This window comes from Arachis hypogaea, chromosome 14, assembly GCF_003086295.3.
Source record: "Arachis hypogaea cultivar Tifrunner chromosome 14, arahy.Tifrunner.gnm2.J5K5, whole genome shotgun sequence".
Taxonomy (NCBI): Eukaryota; Viridiplantae; Streptophyta; class Magnoliopsida; order Fabales; family Fabaceae; genus Arachis; species Arachis hypogaea.
Window position 1 is genome coordinate 16,753,701 of NC_092049.1, and position 17,475 is coordinate 16,771,175.

Sequence of the window (17,475 nt, forward strand, 5' to 3'; positions counted from 1 at the left end):
TCCATACCAAAAATGAACTCAACCACTTGCCACACCTTTTGACCGAAATTATTTTGTATATCAAGCTGCAATTGTGAATTAATTACAAGAAAATATCAACACACGGTTACAACTTTTAACCCATACAAAAAAACAGCAACACCATAAATGCCAAATCTAATCATATGAGGCCTTGATAAAAAGAATCTAGTAACTATCCATTTTAGTATCAATTAAGAGTGTCACTGTTTTGATAAGTACATAATATGGAGCAAAAATAGTGAGATTCTTTATTTGCCTTTTGCCCAAGTCTACAATAGCTGCCAGTAAATATGTCAAACAGCAAAGCTGGAAAAAGTAGGACTGAAATCAGGAAGTACATGGAAGTGTAAAATAATTAACCTTTTTGAACTGGGTCTAGATTTAACGAAGCAATACATAATGAATTTATTAAGCAATATCCTAATTATTTTTACAATAAATGGCACTTTAGACCACAAAATATTGAAAAAAGCAAGTATATCCCACTTATGGTCCCATCAAATAGTGATGAAGTTAAAAATAATTAAAATATATGTTAGTATGAAAAAGGATATTTGAAACTATATCTTCAAAAAGCCATACCGTTGTCTCAATAATAACAACAACTAGATTGAGTACGAGAAGAAAAGAGACTAGGTATCCAAAGATGGGTCTCTTCACAAATTCTTTCAATTGATTTGAGGTGGGTGAATTATAGAATGGTAAATACTCAAAGTAAGAGATCTGCAACAGATTAAATAGAATTAGAGATGCTGCAAATCTTTACCCGATTTATTTCAGTTCAATTCAAACAAACTTCCCAACGTTTCAAATTTGGAGTAATTGAACTTACAGAATCCTCCTTCTGGAATTTTAAAGCAATGGCATGGCAAATATCAGCAAATTCATCCTTATTGAGCTGAACAAGAAAAAAAAAAGGTTACATGAAGGATTAATTAAGGGCACAAACAATCTGTATATACACACATTACGAGCAACATCAGCATGCACATGTAAGATAATCACAATACATATTAACAAATATTACCTTTACGTCACGACTATCATCGAGCTCATCAAATATTAACTCAAATTCTTCCTTGGTGATCTTTGGTAAAGTCCTGAATAATACACAAAATTGGAGCTCCATCATTCACATAATGTGCGAGGAAAAAATATTATACAAAGATAGGATGTCAGGAGACTAAAGTGAAAGATCAACTCATAGTGCTAGTTTCATAAGATATGCAATAGCAATTTACCAGTCACAAATAAAGAAAGATATCCCATTTCACTAAAACAGAAGTTGTAATGGCGAACTATCAGCAGCACTGATAGCAAAAGTGCAAGACAAACATCTGGTTTACAGGGACACCATAATTTGAAGCTCCAGCTAGTTACAGTATGTCATCGTTTAGGCATAGGAGCCTCTTTCCCTAAACTAAAGAACTCATCTAGCGTCAAATGGGGGAAGACTTTCATAAAAGAATTAACCCATGATAGTTTAGGAGCCTTTTGCATGTAATGGAAAGATAGCCCACTAGCACTAGTTGTTATTCCATTAACCTGAATAGAAGCCAGCATAACCATTCAACGTTCCTAACTCCACTTTATTGAAGCGTTGAAGCTTTGTCTCCCCATCATGGAAAGCTTGGATAAGCAACTTATGTGTTTTAATTTCTAAAAAAACATATTTCAAGTAAAAGCATGTTATTATAGAAAACTCACCCTTCAAAGTTTATGAGGAAATGATCAGATACTATAAAAAGGCAAACCATGAAAAACTGGAAAACATTTGCATAAAATAATTCATTGTTCTTGTGTAAAATTATATGAAATTTCACAAATGCCAAAGCATTTCATCTTTTCTAAAATCATTATGACGCAATAAATAACTATAAGATAATTTGAAACTATAATGAACATAAGAGAATAAGGTTCTACCTATATTTGTTCAACTCCTCAAAGAGCCTAATGCATTGATCTTTGTTAAGATATCCAGTACTCTGAGAAATGGAAACTCAAAATAGATTTAGAATTAACGCTGATGGTTATCAGTGGCTAAGAGAAGGGGGGTTGAATCTTAGCCCCCTTTTTGCTTGATAATACTTGCTGACCTTTGAAACCAACTTTGGAAACTTTATGTCTTTTTATCTCGTGACTAGCCACGAGAATTTTTCTTTTGTCTCGTCCCCAGCCACGAGACTTTTCTTTTTGTCTTGTCACTTGACACGAGATATTTTCGGTTTTAGCTCCTGTGCAGTCGAAACAGAAATGGAGTAGAGAAGAGAGAAAATTACACCCAAATATATCCTGGTTCAGCTGCTAAGTGCAGTGCAGCCTACATCCAGTCTCCATCACAAACATGATGGAATTTCACTATAATCTTCCTGATTACAATCTGTAAAGTGCTAACCTAACTTAAAAGGGGATTCCCACAGAATCATGAAACACAACATAGATGAACAAAGGAATTCTAAGGACATCTATGGCTTTTTCTTTTAATTTTGCACTGACAAATGAATTTTTGCCGGTATAGAAATTATCAAATGATCAATCGTAGTATAGTCTAAACCGACGCAAAATCCTTTATCAAACAATTCTACAATCTATATCCGAGAGTACTAGTCTCCCGAGTCGTTCTCCCTTGGAATTGCCAAAGTGTGCATCTTATTGATTTAGTAAGCCTTGTTGGGATTCTTTGAAGGTTTTAGCAAAATAATGAGAAACAAACAATCAATTATCAAAAGACTTGGCTTAGGGTTGGCATTAGAAATTCTATCCTTATAGTCCATTCAATGTTGATAACAATTAGGCCTTGCTTCATTTAGTTATCCCCTAGGTGTAGAGGGAGGTCAAATGAAAGCAATCAACTTGAGTCACAAGTCCTAGCATCACCTTATGGGAATCTAGCTTTAGTGCACTCCAAGCCAACTAGCAATCCCTAATTCCAAATCAACTATTGATACAACTATTCAATTTCTTCCAAGGACCAAACCCTATGCCAAGTGTGAGAATTCTACTCCATAGCTAGTGTTGTCATTTTATCAAACATGTGATGAGCAAGAAGGAAAGTCATAGTAAAATGAGAAGAAAAGTCAAATTGAAAGTATTGCAACACAAAGATCTAACAACAAGTCTCAAAGAGTAGCAATGAAAATCCAAAATAGAGATGAAATCCAAAATTACAAAGTTGAATTCTAGATTTATGAGAATTGATCAATTGTATCTACCACTTGAAATTGGAGAAGAAAATCTATGACATGAACAAAGTGGAGTGAGAATTGTAATGGATCTCACCAAAAAGTCATTGAAAATTCAGAAATTAGATGAGGATGAACCCTAGTGAAGCTTGGAATCTCCCTCTTCTTCTCCCAAAAAGTGTAACTAACTCTCCTCTCCTCCAAAATATCTAGATCTAGAAAAATGAACTAACTAAGTGTCCTTAACCCTTGTTCCTTTGGTCTTCTTAAGCTTTTTCCCGCCAAGGTGTTTCTCCAAGAGTGGGATCCTTAACTGCCTCCACGCCTAAGTCACGTGACTTCTTAAAAATCATATTCGCAAATCGGCGCGCACGCGCAAGGTACGCGCACGCGCCGTTGAGACGTCTTGAATTGTGCGCGGAGGCGTGATGCACGCGTGCGCGCCCATGAAGATCCTGGCTTAGCCGCTTCTCAAGCCGGCTCTTGGCTTTGGCTCCACGTTGCCCTATCCGCGCGGGCGCGCAAGGTGCGCGCACGCGCCCATGCGGAAACCTTCAAAGCTTAATCCTCATGCTTCCTTCCTTTATACCCGTCTTCCTTCTCTCTTTCGGTCCATTCCTACTCTATATCTTGAAACCACTTAACACACAAGTCACGGCATCGAATGGCATCAAGAGAAGATTAGAAATGTATCTATTTTAGTGCGAAATAAGCATGTTTCCATTCATGAGGTGAAACTAGGAAAGGAATGCACAATCTTGTATTTTCATATAGAAAGTGTGTGGAATCATTGATAAAACCCCTGAAATCATCACAAGATAAACCCTCAAATTGGGGTTTGTCAACCTCCCCACACTTAGATCCTAGCATGTCCTCATGCTTAGAGAGATGCAAAGAAACACAGAAGACCGAGGGATTGCAAAAGTATAAGACTCATGAAGTGCAACCTACTTATATGCATGCAACTATGACTAGTGCCACTATCCACTTGGTTGGGAGCAAATTAGCCTTCTTAGGACATATGCGAGCACATGGGGTACAATGATGGTCAAAGCATAGGACTTGCCACTTTCTAAGCATCAAATGCAATATGTGTAACCTTGCATGAGGAATGCTCGCGAGAGCCGGGAATCAAAGGATTGAGCATCGAACCCTCGGCGGAAGTGTTTGCACTCTAATCACTCGGTGTATGGGGTTTATTCTCTCAATCCTCCCCTAATCATGCTTTCCAAGAATTGTTTTTTATCTAACAATCAACAATTATTCAATGCATGCATACAATTATCATGAGGTCTTTTCCTTAGGTTGTAATGGGGTTAGGGTCAAGGTAGGGTCATATATGGCTAGTGGACTTAGGATTTGAATCTTTGATTAACTTAAACTTTCCCACCTAACCTATATAATGACCTATACAATTAAGTACTATCCTAACTACCCATTCCTCACTTTCCCACATACTCATGCATTTTCTTTTCGTTTCACAATACTTATGCATTGATTCCTCTTGAGCTTCACTTTGGGGCATTTTGTCCCCTTTTTATTATTTTTTTCTTCCCCTTTTTTTTTCTTTCTTTTTCTATTTTTCTTTTCTTTTCCATATTGTTCTTCTTTTTCTTTTGTTCTTTTGTTTTTCTCTTTTTTTTTTTATATATACAAGAGCGTCAATGCATAAGGTTTTACATTTGATCAATTCATGAGTATGTACCCAATTCCTAATATTTTCAATAATAATACAAAATACCCTTTTATTCACCCAATGTCCCAAGGTTCCCACACTTGAATGATACTCACACACACTAGCCTAAGCTAATCAAAGATCCAAATAAGGACTTTTATTGTTTTCCGCTTTAAGGCTTGTAATGTGTTAAATTAAGAACAGAGTGGGTCAATCGTAGGCTCAAATTTGGCTAACAAAGGAAGATAGAAGGTAAGGCCATTTGGGTGAGTGAGCTAATGAAATGATGACCTCAATCATATAAATGCATGAATACGCCAAATAATGGACATAAAGAATCAAACAAATCAAGGATCACAATCATAGAAAGAGAATAATGCACACAAGAAGGAAAAATAAGTGGTTATAAGATGTAACCACACCATTAGGCTCAAATCTCACAAGCTTGTGTTCTTAACTTCAAACCCATGTTCCAAAATATAATTCTTCATGCAACTTTGGCATCAAAGCATTTAAAATTTGCAATGCCATGGTTGCCCCCAAAGTGTTGGTTTCCTAAGAGAGAATTTCATTGTTCCAACCAAGCAGGCTTATCATGCGAATGGTGCCAACTAAGACCTAATCATGCAACCTATCCTACTAAAACCTAATCATGAAACCTATCCTAATTTATTCAGATTTATTCAGATGTTACCTACGGAGATCGGTCGGCCGACCTCCCCACACTTAAAACTTAGCACGGTCCTCCGTGCTAGAGGTTAGGCGCACTGGTTGATTGAGCTCCGAGTGTGCCACATCTCCAATGCCATTGCTATCACCGCTTGAAGTTGCGGTGGAGGTGGAGATATCGGGTTCCTCCATAGGTGGGGTGATTATGCTTAGAAGCCTCTTCACATGAGCATAGCGGCGTTGGTTACGCCTCTCATAACGGTCTAATTTGTTGTGAAGGTCCTCAAGGCGTTGGGCGGCCGATTTTTGTGATGTAGATGAAGTGGTAGCGTGGCCAGTTGGTGTGGGCAGTTCAATGTCCTTGGTGACTTCCGGAGGCTTGAGGCATCTCTTGGTCGGAATGATGTCACCATCGACTGGTATTGAGGTTCGCCTATCTTTAGTCTCCCGGTTGACGCCGGCTTTCGCAACTAATGCCGTCACTAAAGCGGGGAATGGTAGATTTCCCTTGGCATGAATGCACCCCATGGATTGGCGGATGGCACGCGGAACGTCGACCGGTTTCTCGGTCAAGATGCACCATATCAATAAGGCAAGCTCGGCGGTGATGGATGACCCATGTGTGCTTGGGAGCACGTAGTGAGCTAGAATTTGGGCCCATGCCGTGGCTTCTTGAGTGAGGTGGCGGACATCTAAACCCTTGGGTCTTCGCTTTATGGTCCCCCGAATCCAATATGCGTCGGGTAAAGCAATGACGCGGAGGATCGCGCTCCAATCGAATGCGCGGTCAACGCATGTAGCCAAGACTTCTTGGTAGGCGTCATAAGCATCCGTTGACGGTGCAATTCCAAGGACTTCTCGGATGGTTTTCACTGTGACCGACACTTGTTTTCGGCGTACAAATATTGATGTGAGATGAGGTGAGTGGAAGTTGGAGTAGAATTCTACCACCCAAGAGAGATTGGCCTCCGTTGGTTGCCTCAAGAGGAACCTCCAATGCCTCCGGTCGATGTGTGGCATCACAATCGGACTGAGGTGAGCCGGTAAGACTAAGAGGGGTTCCGGATGGTAATTCCTTTCAATCATTCTGGAGTAGACAAGTTCGCAGTAACGGTTGGGAAACTTGTTTGAATCCTTAGGAGGGTTGTCCTTCTCTAGAATGTCAACGGGGCCTTTAGTCTTCTTCAGGAGGGGCCTGGCCGTTAGTTCTTGGCGCACTTTATTGGAAACTGGCTTCTTGGGGCCTTTCCCCTTGTCCTTTTTGATGACCATCCTGTGGAAGCAAGAAAGGAAAAATATCAAACCCAAAGAAGTGGAGAGACATGAGCTCTATGTAATAAAAGTTATGCCATAGAATATGGGTATCTTCGTTACATGACAGCTGCAACATGTAACTAGGATAATGTGTGAAGAACAAGGCAAATAATTTTCATGTGGTGCAAGGGTAGTTTAAGCATGCAAGGAAGAGGCATGAGAAGCACACACCCTTAGGGACCATAAATGGAAGGCAAGCTAAGAAAATGGGGATGAATGGTTTGTGGAAAGTGGGGATGCACTCAAAAGTGATTGGTTGAGAGGCAAGGTAGTCACAATGAGTCCAAAATTCAAGTGTGCCTTTCATCGAACACTTGGCGTGCATCCATGAAGTAGTATTTGATTATGTGAAAGTGGGAGCAATGTAACATTCCACAATCCATTATTAATGATTATAGTGCATATTAATTGCAAGAAAATAAAGCAACACCATTCATCTATGCATGTAAGTTAGTTTGAGACCCAAATGCTCATGAAGAATTGGATTGAGAGAGAGGAGAGGGCAAAGGCATCCCAAGGGAGCAACTAGAGAAGGAGGGAAGAGAGAAGAAAAAGAAGAAAGAAGCTACCTAAAAGGTGGTGCAACTAAATGAGAGATTAATGGACTAAGAGGGGGCCTAGTATAATACCTTGTGAGATGGAGAAGGATATGGAAGAAGAAGAGAAGTGGAATGAGAATGAAGGGGTGAGTGTGTCCTTTTTATTTTTATTTATTTAAAGAAGGCGTCGATCACCGGCGCGTGCGCGGGCGGTGCGCGCTCGCGCAGGGAGTGAGGCGGACTGGGGGCGCGCGCGCACGCACAGTGCGCGTGCGCGTCCATGCGCTTGGGCTGGCGGCGCAGGAGAGGCATAGGGGTGGCATAACTCTCTGGACGAAGTACCAGAGATGGCTTCAGTGCTTTTTGGCGCGCGCGCGCACAGTGCGCGCGCGCGTCCTCGTGGTTGTGCCCCAGGCATGGGAGGGGCCTGGAGGGGGCTCAACTCTCTGTGAATTGGCCCAGAGAGGGGTGTAGAAGGAAAGGGCGCGTGCGCGGCTGCGGCGCGCGCGCGCATTTCGTGCTTGCCTTATAGGGACGCGTGCGCGCCAGGTGCGCGCACGCGGCAAAGGTGCTGGGCTGGTGGCTTAGTGTAGGCTTGAGAGTGGCTTAACTCTCTGGAGAATGTACTAGGAGGGCAGCAAGGCAATCGGCGCGGACGCGCACAGTGCGCTGGCGCGTCGATTGGCAGATTTCGCCCATATGCGCGGACGCGCCATGTGCGCGCATGCGCAGGGGGGTGGGTTTTCTAAATTTGCAGGTGTTTACACTACTTTTGACATTTCAGCGACCCCCCCCCCCCATACAGCCAATTAAGCACTATAGCAAATGAAGTCAACAAATGAAGGGGAGTTGTCATTAAAATCTAGCTAACAAACATGAAGTCAAGTGTCTATGTACAAATCTAAAAGGAGGATCTTACCATGGTGGGGTGTCTCCCACCTAGCACTTTTGTTTAACGTCCTTAAGTTGGACTTTCAGTAGCTTATAGTGTTTATTCAAGAGTTGCATCCCTCAAGAGGAACACTTCAACTTCCTTGGCGTTCTTTCTTTGCTCACCATGATACAATTTGAGACGATGCCCGTTTACCTTGAAGATGTTCGGGCTCGATGGGTGGTGCAAGTGGTAGACTCCATAAGGTTCTACTTTCTCCACTTGGTAGGGCCCATCCCACCTTGATCTAAGCTTTCCGGGTAGTAATCTCAACCTTGAATTGTAGAGAAGGACTAGGTCACCGGGTCCGAATTCCCTTCTCCTAATGTTCTTGTCATGGATGGCTTTCAACTTTTCCTTATAAAGTCTGGAGTTGTCGTAAGCTTCCAATCTCATACATTCTAATTCAGCCAATTGAAGCTTTCTCTCTACTCCGGCCCCACCCAAGCTCATATTACACTCCTTTACGGCCCAATAAGCTTTATGTTCAATCTCCACCGGTAGGTGACATGCTTTGCCATATACAAGCCGGAAGGGGCTCATGCCAATGGGTGTCTTGTAAGTCGTTCGATAGGCCCATAGTGCATCGGAAAGTTTAATTCTCCAATCTTTCTTATTCGGCTTTACAATCCTTTCTAACACATGCTTGATTTCCCGGTTGGAGACTTCGGCTTGGCCGTTTGTCTGAGGGTGGTAAGCCGTGGCGACTTTGTGGATGATGCCATATTTTCTCATGAGGCCGTCTATTCTTTTGTTGCAAAAGTGGGATCCTTGGTCACTTATGATTGCTCTTGGGGCGCCAAAGCGACAAATGATGTTGTTCCTCACAAAAGAATACACAACATTAGCGTCATCCGTTCGGGTGGGGATTGCCTCCACCCATTTTGACACATAATCGACGGCTAACAAGATGTAGAGAAAACCATTGGAATTTGGAAATGGTCCCATGAAGTCGATTCCCCATACGTCAAAGATTTCGCAAAAAAGCATATTTTGTTGGGAAATTTCGTCCTTCTTGGAAATATCTCTAAACCTAATACATTGGGGACAAGATTTGCAATAGAGAGAAGCATCTTTGAGAAGAGTTGGCCACCAAAATCCGCAATCAAGGATTTTTCTTGCCGTTCTTTGGGGCCCGTAGTGACCACCTCCTTCGGAAGCATGGCAAGCGTCCAAGATTGCTTGGAATTCGGTGTGAGGTATGCATCTTCGCATTATTTGGTCCGCTCCACACCTCCACAAATAGGGATCATCCCAAATATAGTATTTGGATTCGCTTTTCAGCTTATCCTTTTTGTTTTTGTCAAGATTGGGAGAGAAAGTGCGTGAAACCAAATAGTTTGCTATTGGGGCATACCAAGGAACCACTTCCGAGATTGCATGCAAAGCATCTAAAGGAAAGGAATCATTGATAGGAGTGGTGTTGCCTTTTGTGTGTTCGAGGTGACTTAAATGGTCCGCCACTAGGTTTTGGGCACCGCTCCTATCTTTGATTTCCAAGTCAAATTCTTGTAATAAGAGCACCCAACGAATTAATCTCGGTTTGGATTCCTTTTTTGCCAACAAGTAGTTTAGTGCCGCGTGATCCGAGTACACTACTACCTTGGAACCAAGAAGATAGGCTCGGAACTTGTCCAAAGCAAAAACAATAGCTAGGAGTTCCTTTTCGGTAGTAGTGTAGTTGGATTGGGCTCCGTCTAATGTTTTGGAAGCATAAGCTATGACATAGGGAATCTTACCCTCGCGTTGTGCTAACGCGGCTCCTATCGCATAATTCGAAGCATCACACATGATTTCAAAGGGTTGAATCTAATTGGGTCCTCGTACAATAGGGGCTTGTGTCAATGCTACCTTGAGTGTGTCATATGCTTCCATACATTCCTTGCTCATCTCAAATTCGGTGTCTTTTTGTAGTAATCGAGAGAGAGGTAAGGCCACCTTGCTAAAGTCCTTGATGAATCTCCGGTAGAATCCTGCATGTCCAAGAAAAGAACGGACTTCCCTCTCGGAGGAGGGGTAAGGTAAACTAGATATGACATTTATCTTTGCCGGATCTACGGAGATGCCTTCCTTTGATACTATGTGTCCCAAAACAATGCCTTGTTTGACCATGAAATGACATTTTTCAAAATTTAAGACAAGGTTTGTTTTGGTGCATCTTTCTAAGACTTTTTCAAGGTTACCTAAGCAATGCTCAAATGACTCACCATACACACTAAAATCATCCATGAAAACTTCCATCGATTGCTCTAGAAAGTTCGCAAATAGGCTCATCATGCATCTTTGAAACGTTGCTGGTGCATTGCATAGGCCAAATGGCATACGCTTGTAAGCATACGTTCCAAATGGGCAAGTAAATGTGGTTTTTTCTTGGTCTTATAGAGCAATATGAATTTGGAAGTATCCGGAGTAGCCATCAAGAAAACAATAATATGATTTACCGGCTAACCGATCAAGCATTTGATCAATAAATGGTAGTGGAAAGTGATCTTTTCTTGTGGCCGCATTCAATCTTCGGTAGTCTATGCACACTCTCCAAGAATTCCCCGGCAACGGCGCCATTTTGACAAATGAATTTTTGCCGGTATAGAAATTATCAAATGATCAATCGTAGTATAGTCTAAACCGACGCAAAATCCTTTATCAAACAATTCTACAATCTATATCCGAGAGTACTAGTCTCCCGAGTCGTTCTCCCTTGGAATTGCCAAAGTGTGCATCTTATTGATTTAGTAAGCCTTGTTGCTATAAGTTCACCACTTTCGTTTTTGATTGTTGTCACTCCGGACTTCTTTGGCACTACTTGGACCGGGCTTACCCATTCGCTATCCGAGATAGGATAGATGATGTCCGCTTCAAGTAGCTTAGTGACTTCTTTCTTCACCACCTCAAGAATGGTTGGGTTAAGTCTCCTTTGAGGTTGTCGGACCGGTCTTGCTCCTTCTTCAAGAAATATGCGGTGCTCGCATACTTGGGGGCTTATTCCCACTAGATCCGCCAAACTCCACCCGATTGCCCTTTTATTTTTCCTCAATACATTCAGCAATTTTTCTTCTTGTTGAGGAGTTAACTCTTGTGCTATTATCACGGGTAGATTTTGGGCTTCATCAAGGTATGAATACCTTAAGTGAGGTGGTAGTGGCTTCAATTCCATCTTCTTGTCATTCCTTGAAGTTTGAGTTTCCGGATGGTTTGTATGATGTGTGGTATTTAGTTCGCTCGACTCTTCATTTGCTTCTTCAACCATGCACTTCTCATCTAATCTTGCAAGATGCACTTCGGCTACTATGTTATCGATTGGGTCACACTGAAATAGAGAGTGGTTCTCCGGTGGATGCTTCATTGCTTCCTCTAGGCTAAAGCTTACAATTCTTCCATCTATTTCAAATGAGTAGTTCCCCGAGTAAGCATCAAGCTTAAATCTAGAAGTTCTCAAGAAGGGCCTTCCGAGTAGGATAGATGATGCTCTCTCGGTTTCGCTTGACGGCATTTCAAGGACATAGAAGTCAATCGGAAACACCAACCCCTTTATATTCACCAATACATCTTCCACAACACCTGCTACGGTTATTATGCTTTTATCCGCTAGGACAAATCTTGCCGTCGACCTTTTTAGTGGTGGCAACTTCAATACCCGGTAAACGGAGAGCGGCATGATGCTAACACATGCTCCGAGGTCACACATACAATCTCTAAATTGAACTCCATTGACGGTGCAAGTGACCATACAAGGGCCCGGGTCATCACACTTCTCTGGCAATGTTCCCATTAAAGCGGAAATAGAACTCCCCAATGGGATGGTTTCCAATTCAAGAATTCTATCCTTGTTTATGCATAAATCTTTGAGAAATTTGGCATATCTAGGAACTTGATGGATGGCATCAAAGAGGGGGATGGTTACCTCAACTTTCTTGAACATTTCTACCATTTTGGGGTCGAGTTCTATGCGCTTTTTAGCTTTCTTTGCAAGTGTTGGAAATGGAAGTGGTTGAGCGATTTCTTCTTCCAAGGTTCTTTTGGCCTTGGATGTCTCCCTTGTTGGTTGGGCTTCATCCTCAACTATTGCTTGTGGTGTCTCCTCTTCTACTACCTCTTCTATATCTATTCTCTCTTCCTCTTGTGTGGTTGTGATAGGACTTGGGTCCTTTGCTTCCTTTTCTTTTAATTGTGTACCGGATCTAAGGGTGATGGCATTGATGCCCCCTTTTGGATTTGGTTGAGGTTGAGAGGGAATGACACTTTGGATTGGGGGTTGAGGAGTGGGGGTCGATGGTGTGTCCATGCGTACAAGAAGAGCTTGTAATGTAGAGGTGAGGCCGGTGAGGCCGGAAGCAAGTGTGTTTTGTAATTCCTTTTGGCCTTGGATAATGGTCCGGAGTGTTTCATCTTGGTTGGAGGGGGTGGTTGCATATGTGAGTTGAGGAGCTTGTGATTGGTTGGGTGGTGGTCTTTGATGTGGTGGTTGATATGTTTGGTAGTTTCTTTGTGGGTTTTGTTGATTGTATGGTTGATTTTGTAAGTTGTATGGTCGGTTTTGTGAGAAATTTTGCGAGTTGTTATTCCATCTTTGACCTCCTCCATTGTTGTTGTTATCCCTATTCCCTTGTTGATGATTGTCTTTCCAATTTTGATTATTGTGTCCACTTCCTTGGTTGTAACCTCCTCCTTGATAAGGGTGCCCTTGGTTAGGATTACCTCCTTGGTAGTACCCTTGATTAGGGCGGTCATAGAAATTATGGGTGGCCGCCAAGGTGTTGTCTTCTTGAAGGTTTGGGCACTCATCCGTGTAGTGAGAGTAGCAAGAGCAAATGCCACATACTCTTTGAGGGACCAATTGTTGTTGGTTGTGTTGTTGAGATGGTGGAGGGTGTTGTTGATATGATTGAGGTTGTTGTGGTTGTTGTTGGTTCAATTGGAGTTGCCTCAAGACGGATGTCATCTCATTCAAGGATTGAGTTAGAGCGGTAGCTTCACTACTAGTTGATACCTCGTTCACGGTCCTTGGACGGTTGACTCTTCGCCTCATATGTTGATTGGATTCGGCTAAGTCAATAATAAGTTGCCATGCCTCCTCCGCAGTTTTATATTTGGACAAAGAACCATTGCTAGAAGTGTCCAAGAGGGTTCTATCTTGCTCTCGCATCCCTTGACATATGTATCCAAGCAATACTTGAGTATCGATCATGTGATTAGGGCACGCATCTAGTAGTTTGCGAAACCGTTCCCAATACTCATAGAGTGGTTCCGTCTCACCTTGCACAATACAAGACATTTCCTTCCTTAGCCTATCCATCTTTTCCGGGGGCAAGAATTTATCCAAGAACCCCCTTCTAAGTAGGTCCCAATCGGAGGTAACTTCACTAGAGAGAGTGTAGAACCATTCTTTGGCCTTGTCCTCAAGAGAGAAAGGGAAAGCAAACAACCATATAGCAACTTCATCGGACCCTTCCCGTCTAGTAGTTGAGCATATGTGATGGAAGTCCTTGAGATGTCGAATAGGGTCTTGTGCGGGAAGCCCGTGAAACTTGGGTAGGAGATTGATCAAAGCGGTCTTCAATTCAAAATTCGCATTCAAATTGGGTTGAGTTACATGAAGGGGTTGAAGGACATAATCCGGTGCACCCGCTTCCTTGATGGTAACTCTCCTTGGAGCGTCCATGGTATTAGTACCTAAAACAAAAGAAGAAGTGTTAGTGAGATTGATGGGAGTATGATTAATGCCTTCTTTGAGTGACGGTTCAATGTTCACTTGTAGTAAGGTGGTTGAGGTGGTGAAAACCTCTTCACCTTTTCCAAATCTTAGCCGCCTCCGAGCTTGTCTAATATGAAACAAAGTTCATTCTATTTCCGGATCAAAAGGGGCTAAGCTCGAATTCGGTTGTGAACGCGTCATGCAATGAAGGAGAAATGGAATTCATTGTAACGATGAGGAGTTAGTCAATTGAGCAATTTACAATGAAGTGCAACTATGTACATATATACATGCTTAATCCAAAACAATAACATGGCACACTAAGCAAAATTCCCCGGCAACGGCGCCATTTTGACAAATGAATTTTTGCCGGTATAGAAATTATCAAATGATCAATCGTAGTATAGTCTAAACCGACGCAAAATCCTTTATCAAACAATTCTACAATCTATATCCGAGAGTACTAGTCTCCCGAGTCGTTCTCCCTTGGAATTGCCAAAGTGTGCATCTTATTGATTTAGTAAGCCTTGTTGGGATTCTTTGAAGGTTTTAGCAAAATAATGAGAAACAAACAATTAATTATCAAAAGACTTGGCTTAGGGTTGGCATTAGAAATTCTATCCTTATAGTCCATTCAATGTTGATAACAATTAGGCCTTGCTTCATTTAGTTATCCCCTAGGTGTAGAGGGAGGTCAAATGAAAGCAATCAACTTGAGTCACAAGTCCTAGCATCACCTTATGGGAATCTAGCTTTAGTGCACTCCAAGCCAACTAGCAATCCCTAATTCCAAATCAACTATTGATACAACTATTCAATTTCTTCCAAGGACCAAACCCTATGCCAAGTGTGAGAATTCTACTCCATAGCTAGTGTTGTCATTTTATCAAACATGTGATGAGCAAGAAGGAAAGTCATAGTAAAATGAGAAGAAAAGTCAAATTGAAAGTATTGCAACACAAAGATCTAACAACAAGTCTCAAAGAGTAGCAATGAAAATCCAAAATAGAGATGAAATCCAAAATTACAAAGTTAAATTCTAGATTTATGAGAATTGATCAATTGTATCTACCACTTGAAATTGGAGAAGAAAATCTATGACATGAACAAAGTGGAGTGAGAATTGTAATGGATCTCACCAAAAAGTCATTGAAAATTCAGAAATTAGATGAGGATGAACCCTAGTGAAGCTTGGAATCTCCCTCTTCTTCTCCCAAAAAGTGTAACTAACTCTCCTCTCCTCCAAAATATCTAGATCTAGAAAAATGAACTAACTAAGTGTCCTTAACCCTTGTTCCTTTGGTCTTCTTAAGCTTTTTCCCGCCAAGGTGTTTCTCCAAGAGTGGGATCCTTAACTGCCTCCACGCCTAAGTCACGTGACTTCTTAAAAATCATATTCGCAAATTGGCGCGCATGCGCAAGGTACGCGCACGCGCCGTTGAGACGTCTTGAATTGTGCGCGGAGGCGTGATGCACACGTGCGGGCCCATGAAGATCCTGGCTTAGCCGCTTCTCAAGCCGGCTCTTGGCTTTGGCTCCACGTTGCCCTATCCGCGCGGGCGCGCAAGGTGCGCGCACGCGCCCATGCGGAAACCTTCAAAGCTTAATCCTCATGCTTCCTTCCTTTGTACCCGTCTTCCTTCTCTCTTTCGGTCCATTCCTACTCTATATCCTGAAACCACTTAACACACAAGTCACGGCATCGAATGGCATCAAGAGAAGATTAGAAATGTATCTATTTTAGTGCGAAATAAGCATGTTTCCATTCATGAGGCGAAACTAGGAAAGGAATGCACAATCTTGTATTTTCATATAGAAAGTGTGTGGAATCATTGATAAAACCCCTGAAATCATCACAAGATAAACCCTCAAATTGGGGTTTGTCATGCACTCTCTGCCTTTTTCCGCTCTATGGCTTTTTCATACAAATTTCACTGTTTGCCTTTTTCCATGAGACTCAAGACATGACAAAATTAAACAGAAAAATTACAAAACAGAATACATTGAAGGAGAAGAGAAATCTGTTAGCTCAGGCAGCTCTGAGAACTTTGTGCCTTGCACTCTCAAACTTTCTCCTTACTCCAAACAGTGGCTGTTCTCTCTTTTTATAGAAGAGGGAAGCCTCTACTTTTGAAGCCAATAACCAAGCCAACTTCTTCTTCTTCAAGTGACAAAACCGGTTCGGCCAGAGAGAGAGAAGAGATAATCCATGCAATAACCAACATGCAATTACCTCTAGTCCTTTCTTGGTCATCACTCTTCATCAATCCGAGCTCTCCATCCTTGGCTTGCTCTCCAAGATGGATTTCTGGCCCTTGATGCTTCATGATGATGATGACTTCTTCTACTCCACTTTTGCTTCCTTCCTCACGCAGCCACCCTAGCTACCTTCTGTGATGAGTGAACTCAAAAGTGGTGACAAGCCATCTCCTTCTCCATTTTTGGTATGGAGGAGCCAAGATCTCATCACCATATCTTTCCTTTCATGGTTGCAGATCTTAGCCACTACATTTTTTTATGTTTTCTTGCCATCATTGAGATGGTCTTGTAGCTTGCCTTCCCTTCTTTTTGATAGCTCAAAATCTCCATTGTTTGCTGTGTAAGAACCGAAGAGAAGGAAAGAGATGAGAGAGAAGAAAGAAAAAAGCAATCAAGTGTGTTTGAATAAATTAATTAAAGTGAGTTGCTTTTACTTCCCTTAGGTGGAGTAGCGTGTAGCATTGATAATCACCATCAAATCAATTTGTCAATCTCTCTCTCATAGTTCCCATGCAATAAATGATAATTAAATGAATTTGAAATCCATCACATGGTTAGAATTGAGATCCGTTGAAGGGCATAGGCAAATATCAATATTTGCTTTCCTGATGAATTGTTTTCGGATCATGCATATGGGTGTATGGCAAAATATGTTTAACTTGGGCTTGCAACAAGTAATGGATCAATTTGGCCCAAAGTAACATAATAATCAATTCATCCATACTCATCACATATTTTTGCATCAAAGCTGATGGATTTAACCAATTGGCTTTAAGTAAAGTTTCTGGCCCAAATATCATACCCATGCATTCAGCCATAATAATCACAATATCTTAATACCAAGGCTGAATTGGGCTTGCACCAGAAATTTATGTTTGGCCCAATAGGAAGCTGCATCACAAAATTATTAATTTAACAAATAAGAGTTAGAAACATTTTAATAATTTTACAATTTAATACAATTAATAATGTTTAGTCATCACAAATATTAATTTAGAGTTTTCCAAACTCATCAAATACTTTTTGTATTTACTTTTCTAAAGTATTTTTACATGTTTGACAGTGGATCAATAAACTAAAACATAGAAAATCACACTTACACGAGTATCTAAGAGATTAAAAGCTTTCTCCAACATTGCTCTTCTCATACGATCCATCTCGAAAACTTGTTTCACAAGCTATAAATAAAAACA

General features: G+C 41.4%; 1 long non-coding RNA gene across 1 annotated transcript; it reads right to left on the minus strand.

The window, feature by feature from the left end:
• Positions 1-603: 603 nt before the first annotated feature.
• On the minus strand, positions 604-1,127 carry LOC112742322 (uncharacterized). The gene is made up of 3 exons (XR_011871756.1): positions 1,049-1,127; positions 854-919; positions 604-744 (listed from the first exon to the last, which is right to left on the minus strand). It is a non-coding gene; the product is annotated as an uncharacterized lncRNA (long non-coding RNA).
• Between the last annotated feature and the right edge of the window lie 16,348 nt (positions 1,128-17,475).